Consider the following 9,378-nt stretch of genomic DNA (forward strand, 5'->3'; position numbering starts at 1 on the left):
ATTACTTATTTTCTTATTTTCTTATTTCTTCACTCAACAGCAATTACTCAGATCTTACACTCTTCCTGCACACAACCATACTGGTGTTACATTATATTACCTAGCAGGACCAGTTCCTTAGCCCTACTCACAATACATAGTACATGGCACTCCTTGTAGATTACTTTATTTCTCACACCTACTAGTAGTATGTTGCATTACAGTACAGTTACAAGACCTTACTCATAGTCCCAAGTGGACAACTTTACTTCTCGCACATAACAAGGTATTTTACTCAACACACACCTTAATACGGAAACAGCAGATACATGGGTCCACAACCCAACATGGGATAATTATTTCCAACTAATTATCCCCAACATACATATTATAACACCTTCTGTTGACATATAACTTCCAGGGAGTGTCCCAGGGTAGAACACTGTTTCACGACCGTTGTGGTGGTGATAGCCAGACACATGGCGAGTCTGGGATCTGGCACCAAGAAGCAGTGGAGCAGATTAATCAGGCCGCATCGGTGCCATCGTCTTATATATTGATCCCTGCTGGGTATCTATTGCATTCGGGGCCATTGTTGAGTGATCCAAGAGTCACAATTGGATCTGAGGACAAACGGCAGAGCGGCGTCAGGGGACGAAGCATGAACAATACAATCGCAACAAATCTCTTGTCTGGGAACGACAGACATATTTACATTATATTACTTCTTACACTGGGTGAATGACAATTCAACTGATAAAGCATGAACACTGATGAACACTGATATTCACTACAATTGACTGAATCAAACTGAATGGCTACACATAAACATACCTAAGGACAAACGGCAGAGCGGCGTCAGGGGACGCTCGCCCTGCCTGATGCGATGGAATATATACCCCTGAGTTGCCAGCGATCGCTACTCACGCAATGACAATAATTACAAACAAACTAACTGTTACTCATTCAAGGATGATCCTCAGTTGACAAAGGTCTGGCGAGTTACTTGAGTTGATTTACACAGACTAATTCAAGATTGAGCTTCCCAGGAGAAAGTGGAATAAACACTGATCGACAACTGTCTTCACAAAGGCAGGACAAATGGAGGGAACACTAGTGTAGCGTCTATGGGGAAAATTCCCCACGTCTCCTTCTCAGGGGTTGCTAACCCACTCATGCTTTGCGGTCGTGGAGTTTAATAAGAATCATTAGTTACATAGACTAGGAGTCAACGTGACCATGACAACTGTACACTGTACGTGAACTGATCTATGCTCAACTGTACTGTACTGTACGTGTACTGATCTATGCTGATCTTTACTGTACTGTACAGTACTGTACGTGTCCTGATCTAATGCATATGCTGCATCTAATGAGCATAATCAAAATGAGATTCCATGGCTGGTTTAGATTTTAAATTTGACAAAAACAGCAAATTTCGTCTGGAGGCAGGCTACAATAGTGGTGTGTGACTGTGTCCCACGGCCCGATCTTTCAAAATATTTTTTTCGACAAATGATGGGTGTGGCTGAACCAGGGACAATCTGAAAGAGAATCTGAGTCTTACGTTTATTGACGTCAAGGCCGCTGTGTATATACCCATAGGTGTTCAGGATCTGTAGGTCGTGTGAGTGACCAGGGTGAGGTTGTCTGTATATTGAAGCTCAGTATTGGAAGCTGCCGACACCTTTGTTCCTGCCTGGAGTCGTCTTATGTTGAAAAGACCCTTCACCAGGTACTGGATGTCCAGTGAACGGCGATGTATGGCGCCGAACAGTGTTATGTAGGAGTAACAAAGGGTCTACTTATAGAATACCACACCACTAGCCAGCTGTATATCAGTGTTGGAAGGTGCACCCCGTGCCTGACAGAGTGGTTGCAGTATGAAGTACTAAAGAGGCGAAACGTTCGCCATAAAACGTAAATTACGTTTTCTAAAAAGCTTATTATCAGACGTATTGACTTATATAACCAACTGATTTATAAAATACCATAATACCTATAATATCCCTAGCTTAACCTAAGCTAAGTTTCTACGTGGTGTTATATAATCAGGTGTTATAAGACAAGGTCTTCTAACAAGCAGATGGATGGTGAATAGTATCACCATGGTAAAAGTCTCAGTGAGAGGTAGGACTGTCTAACATACTTTAGCCATGGCCGCACACCATATAATATGATAAATTTTCTTAAACCTAAATAGTTTAAGTTTTTATGCTATTAATAAAAAACTATGTATTGTAATTTACTCTGAGAAAGTTGAAACAAAATAATGATTTATACTTCATTATTAAATACAAGAATTTATATGATTCAGTGTTGCTTTACTAAGATATAAATAAATATAATTCTATCGACACAGTATTATTTTAAGTGTGGGGTGATCAGTTTCCCATTTTCTACAATCATAGAAATTCTTGGTAAATATTTCATAGGGGCTTACTAAATATTTTCTAAATTAGATCTAACTTAACCTTATCTGACCCAACCCAATTTCGTAGTTGTAATGTCATTGAAGTAATAGGAGGAATAATGCTAATATGGTTGCCTTACCTCCACTTTACCTGCCAAACGAAGCAATTGTCCAAGACTTGAAGGCTATAGCGAGGTGACTTTTAACACATCCTGTACCATGTATTTTGGATTAATTCTGTATAAAATTAGGTTAATAAATTACAATTACAGTAACATGAGTTATTTCAATACAACAATACAGTATTTATCACTTGAGACTCATTTGGCATACAGGCATAACGTAATTTCTATACTTACATGGGTAATATGTACGTTTTATAGTTTACATACTTGTGTATGTATTTTAGTGCACATGAAATATAGTCTTTTTGATGTGTGTTTTACTGTATACGTCATGTATGTACGTATTTTAGTGTACACATGGAATAAAGTCGTGTTTTGATGTTTTATAGTTTACATATGTACGTATTTTAGTGTACACGTTGAATAAAGTCATGTTTTTTATGTGTACGTTTTATAGTTTACATGTGTACGTATTTTAGTGCACATGAGATACAGATATGATTTTATATATGTACACAACTTAGCTACATACATCTTTCTCTGGGTTTAATTTGATACACACACACACACATGTACGTCTGTTTTAAAAATACACACCATACACTTAGCTTAATCATTCATACATACATTTGCAGGTGAGTTTGGATTACAAGAATAATCTAACCCAGTGTTTCCATGGTTAAGTTAGGTTAAGTTCTTTAATTTTGAGAATAGATAATGAAAACTAAACCTCACCTAACATGGGGAAATTATATAGAATGTAATGTCATTGGGAATAAATGATATCGCTTCAGTTCAGCGTGAGCCACCGCTGTGGGGAGACTCATGTCGCAGTTACCTTCCACTTGCTCACGACGGCGCCTACCCAGCCTTACTGTCGCCACACACGCCACTCTCACTTTGACGTGGATATCTCGTCTCTGTTGCTTGTTTCTCTGTTTTTTATGCTCACATTTCTTAGTGCCCTCACCGATGCTCCCAGTATTAACGAACCCTGCGGGAACTGTCGTTAGGACAGGCCACAAAGGGGCCCCTTAGAGGGGTGTGAGCTGGGCCGGTGAGTTTAGCTGATAGGGTAGAGTAGGTTCCTCCTTTTTGGGGGGTCCTGTTGCAAAACCAGAGCCACCAACCTACGACCCCCGTGGGGGGTTGGCTACGGCACTGGTCCTAGGGCAACAAGGAACTAGGTAGGTGTAGTGAGCCTTCATTGTCAATTTATTGATTTAAGACGAGCGAGAGAAACGTAACCAATGGAAGGAAAATGCCACAAGAGGCCTCGGAAGGAAGACAACATCTCCGACATAGACAATATGTCCCCAGCAATCCACCTCGTGGCAGAACCACCCACCGTCGCGATTCCGACTGTGATGAAGTACAAGATTCCCAAGGAAACCGAATTCAACCATGCAAACGAGGTAGTGGTAGCACTGAAACTAGAATACAAAAACATCAAGTTCAGTGTGAAGCCCAATCTAGTTGGAGACTTGATACTTTCCCCCCAAGACCACAACACAGCCAAGATCCTCAGCGAGGTCACCAATCTCAGCGGGAAGACGATCAAGATAATGCCATTAGACCCCGAGGAGAAAACAACCCGAAGGGTCCTACTACGATATCCTCTGGAACTACCTGTAGAAGTCATCATAAAATATCCAAAAGTGACCAAGGCAGAGCGCTGTGTTACGAGTCAGGACAAAGCACAGACCGGGCAAGTGCTAGTGGACATCAAGGGGACAGTCCCAGAGGAGGTAGACCTAGGCAACTTGCATCCTTTTGTCCCAGAACCACTACGATGCTACAAATGTCAGGAATTTGGACATCACCAATCCAGGTGCCACAAAAACGTGATATGTGGCATCTGCAGCCAAAGCCACAAGACAGAAATCTGCATTCAAAAACACAAGGACGTAACCATCACGACAGCCAAGTGCCCAAATTGTGGAAAGAAACATCACGCTTGGAGCACATCATGCCCACAGAGGAGAGAGCGGATGAAAGTTGCAATGGCAAAAATTCAACCACAAAACACAACAGAAGCACTTCAGAGCACATTCGAGTGGGGGTCAACAAAGACAGAATACAGTCAACCCAACACCCACTCCGCCCCAACTATCAGAGGATTGATTGATGTTTTTGGATTCAACTTTGGCTGTAGGAGACTTTAATGCTCGACATCCAAGACTCGAAACAATGGGGAGAATTAATAGTAATGGTATAAAATTTGGGCAATTTTTACAAGATCTTGAAGGCTCTAGCATGTTGTGGTAAAGGTGCTGGGGTACCCATACTGAGAATGATGTATATTTCTACCATCAGATCACTTATAGACTATGCAGCACCTGTCCTCTCTTGTACTGGTGAAGGAAGGCTACGGAAGCTTGAGATCATGCAAAATGAAGCAATGAGAATAATTTTAGGGTGTCAAAAGAATGCAATGATTGAGATAATGAAAATGGAACTAGGGTTACAGAGCATTTCACAGAGGGTCAATGAAATTAATACAGTTGCAGCAGTTCGATTAATGAGAGGGAACAGTGGGGGTAAATTTGTACAAGATATAAATGATGGCTTAAAAGATAAAAGGACCTTCTGCAGGCAAGGCAAGAGAGGATACATGAATGGATTAGTAAATATTATTAAAAAATGTAATCTGGCAGACTGGTGTACAGCTGTTCAGAAAAGTTGCAAGAATCCACCCTGGGAAGAACGAGAAGTAGAGTTAGACATAGTGCCTCTCACAATGAAGAAATCATTACATGAACCAGGACAGTTAAGGGCTTTATATGGGAATACGATTAGTAATTTGCCTAAAATAAACACATTGCATGTATATTGTGACGGTTCAGTTATGTCAAGTGGCAGGGCAGGGTGTGGGATCCTTATAAGACAGTACACAGAACAAGGAAATGATGACATCAAAATTGGACTTCGGTTGAGCAGTTTTATATCATCAACACAAGCTGAGTTATATGCAATGTTAGTAGGATTGGAAAATGTTGTAAAGAGGTATAAAGATGCATATTTTTTTGTTGATAATAGGGCAGCTTTGGATTCCTTGAACAGTGGGAGTCCAGTCTTTGAACACATTATTGGTTCATGTAGAAAATTAGTAAATACAATAAGGAAAAATGGCCATAATGTTCAATTTGTATGGGTCCCTTCACATGTAGGCATTGGTCTTAATAAAGCAGTAGATATAATAGCAAAGAGAGCCACGGAAAAGGCCGAGATCGACATAATATGTACTAAAACCTTGAAACAATTAAGGAGCAAATTACGGAAAATACAATCAATAGAAGATGATTTCAAAAGGAATGAAATATACGAGAAAAGTAAAACAATGAAACATTACCATCATGTTCTCATGAACACAAAATTTACATATGGGAAAGATTGGAGTAAGTGGAAAGATTCAGTGTATATGAGGTTAAGATTAGGATATAGATATTATTGGGAACTTGGAGCTGAGAGAAGTGAACAGCATAAAGAATGTAGAGTTTGTAGAACACCCAGATCCCATACCCTGCCACAATATATACTGGAATGCCCATTGCTTAATGTATATAGAAATGACCATATAAATAATGTCCCCATGCAAATAGAGTGGATGTTTAAAAATAGGAAAATAGGTGAAATATTAAAGAAATATAGAAATTTTGCATCTAGAATATAACTATGTACTATAACTGATTATATGAAATATTAGGTATTTATGTGAGTCCTGAGAGGGACATTCCTGGACTGGGGTGGGGATGACTTATGTCACTTCATCCCTTTGAGATGTATTAATGTTTTTTGTATCTCAATAAACGTATCAATCAATCAATCTCTTACAAAACTGTGATTGGTGGAATAAGAGGTAACGTCATCAAATTACGGCCAATAGGAAAACAGAGCAATCAGTCAGCACAACACCCCAACTTAAGTTTTGCTGTTGGATATATATTCTCCTTTTCATTGTTCAGGTTGCGATAATACTGAAAATGCTATGGGCAGTGTGTATATATTTAACGTCATATCTCCCAGAGTTTAAATAATGAAACGAAAATAAATATCCAACAGCAAAGCATAAATTGGGGTGTTGTGCTGACTGATTGCTCTGTTCTCCTATTGGCTGTAATTTGATGACATTACATCTTGCTCCACCAAACACAGTCAAGTAAGGGATTACTGGACGAATGCAAAATGAACGACAAAATTATGAAGTTCTTAGGGCAATGCTGCTTGTGGAAGGGCCCCTGGGGGCGCCATCGCCCCTGGCAGAGACCCTGCCGCCCCTGGAAAGGCACCCACTACGAATAGAAGGTCCCATACCAGCGCTGCCGGCCCTAGGAGGGCCCATAGGGGCGCTGCAGCCCCTGGCAGGGTCATTGGGGGCAGAGGCACCCCATAGAGAGACCCTGGGGGAGACTCTAGCAACTTGCCTACGATTGACGTAAGACTAATGGGACGGTAATTTGATGCAATTGATTTATCACCCTTTTTGAAAATCGGAACTACATTTGCAAGTTTCCAAGCTTCTGGCACTAGGCCCGATTCTAATGACTTATTAAATAAAACTGCTAATGGATTACTCAACTCATCTCTACATTCTTTTAATATTCTAGCATATACCTCGTCTGGACCAGGCGATTTATGAGGCTTCAGTTTGTTAATTACTTTAAGCACATCGTTACTAGTAATATTGATATTCATCAACATATTTTCTATACTGTCGTTATATACCTTATGAACTTCTGGAAACTGTGCTAGGTTTTCATTTGTGAATACGGAGCGAAAATGACTATTTAACGTACTACACATTTCTAACTCATCATCAGTCATTTCTCCTGTCGTAGTTTTAAGGGGACCTATTGTATCTCTAACCTTTGATTTATACAGTTGATAAAAAGCTTTGGGGTTATTTTTCGATTCGTTTGCTACCTTGATTTCATAATTTCTCTTTGCTTTCCTAATTTCTGTTTTTACCTGTCTTGTTAGGTTCTGATAGTAACCAAGTAAGTGATTTTCGCCTTTCTTAACTTTTCTATATACTCCTTTCTTTTTCCCTAGAAGATCTAAGAGTCTATTATTCATCCATTTTGGTTGGTTCCGTATCGATCTGAATTTTCTTTTAGGGATGTGTTTATTTTGAGCATTATGGATTGTCGCAATAAATTGTTCATAAGTAGCTGCTAAATTAAATTCGGGGTTCTCCCGTCCTAAGTTGACAGTTTCCGGAGGTGTGGGGGGGATTAATCTTTTGACCATAGGGTCATCCCTTAGGTCTCTCCTTAAGCTACCGTAATTAGCCTTCCTAAAATCCGGGATCAAGGCCGAATTTTCCTTCTTCCTGCCATTCCATATTATGTTAAAATATATTGCTTTATGATCACTGTTTCCTAGTTCGTCTCCAATCCCAACATCTTTTACTAGATTTTCATTATTACTGAGAACTAAATCGAGGATATTATTTCCTCTAGTGGACGAGTTTATGAATTGATATAAAAAACTATCTTGTACTACTTCTAGAAAATCTTCAGATTCATTATCGATAAGTTGATTTTTCCAATCTAAGCCTGAAAAGTTGAAATCGCCTAGAATACATACATTGTTTCTATCAGATGCCTTCTTTATTTCCTCCCATAGCAATTTACCATCGTTCCTACTCAAATTAGGTGGTCTATATATAACACCAATGACTACGGACTCATTGCCCTCACCAATCTCTACCCAAATACTTTCATTGTCGCTATTTGTTTTAATGTTTGATTTATTGCAGCTTTTTAATGACACCCTGATATACACTGCTACACCGCCCCCTCTCCTTCCTACTCTGTCAAATTTAAATAGGTTATATCCTGGAATATGAAATTCTGCTAAAAAATGTTTGCTGTTTGAATTTATCCATGTTTCCGTTATTGCAATTATATCTATGTTCTCTTTACTAACAATGGCCCTGAGCTGGTCCATTTTGTTACACAGGCTTCTACTATTAGTATAATAAACACTCAATATATTTCTTCAGTTTCTATCTGTTTTACATTTATTACTTTGATGTTTGTTATTATGACTAACTATATTTTCAGCATATCTTGTAGTGGAATTCTCCCCTACAAACGCTGTTTGTCGCTGCCTAGCCGACCCCACCAATTCCCCAGTGTATGCTCCACTACAATCTACTTCTGTTTCACTGCTGTTATTTTCACATGGTATTTTCCTCTCTTTACCATTGATGGGATTTGGACATATTAAAATCCCACCTTTACTACCCTGTCAACTATCTTCGCTAGCACCGCCACCCCCTTCCTACTTAAATGCACCCCATCCCTTGCATACATACTATCATCACCATAGTACAGGCTCCAACTATCAATGAATAGCGTCGACAGCTCTTTACACTGTTCTTCCAACCAGCAATTGAAACCAATTGCACGGGACATCCATTCACGACTGGCACCACGTCTAGGTAGTATAGAGCAAGCAATAGGAGTTCCACCCTTCACCCTAATCTTATCTAGAGCTTCCCTATACAGTTTACGCAGTTCGACACTGGTAAGCTTACCTACGTCATTGCCTCCTGCACTGAGTAAGACTATGGGGTTGTCTCCACAGTCATCAATGACGTTCTCCGCTCTCTCCAGTACTCTACCTATCCCTGCCCCGGGGAGACACTCGAGCTTCCTAACTTTAGTGCAGAGATTGTTACCTAAATACTTCACCATCGAGTCTCCCATGACAGAAACACATTTGACCTTACCTGAGTGTGGTGATTTCTTACCTGCGCTACTCCCTCTCTCCACACTAACAGAGGGAGTAGCACTCGTGGTGTTACTAGCACCTTCCTCACACTCGTCACTTAAGGTGCTGAACCTGTTGTTT

This window comes from Homarus americanus, unplaced genomic scaffold (genome assembly GCF_018991925.1).
Source record: "Homarus americanus isolate GMGI-L3 unplaced genomic scaffold, GMGI_Hamer_2.0 scaffold41027, whole genome shotgun sequence".
NCBI lineage: Eukaryota > Metazoa > Arthropoda > Malacostraca > Decapoda > Nephropidae > Homarus > Homarus americanus.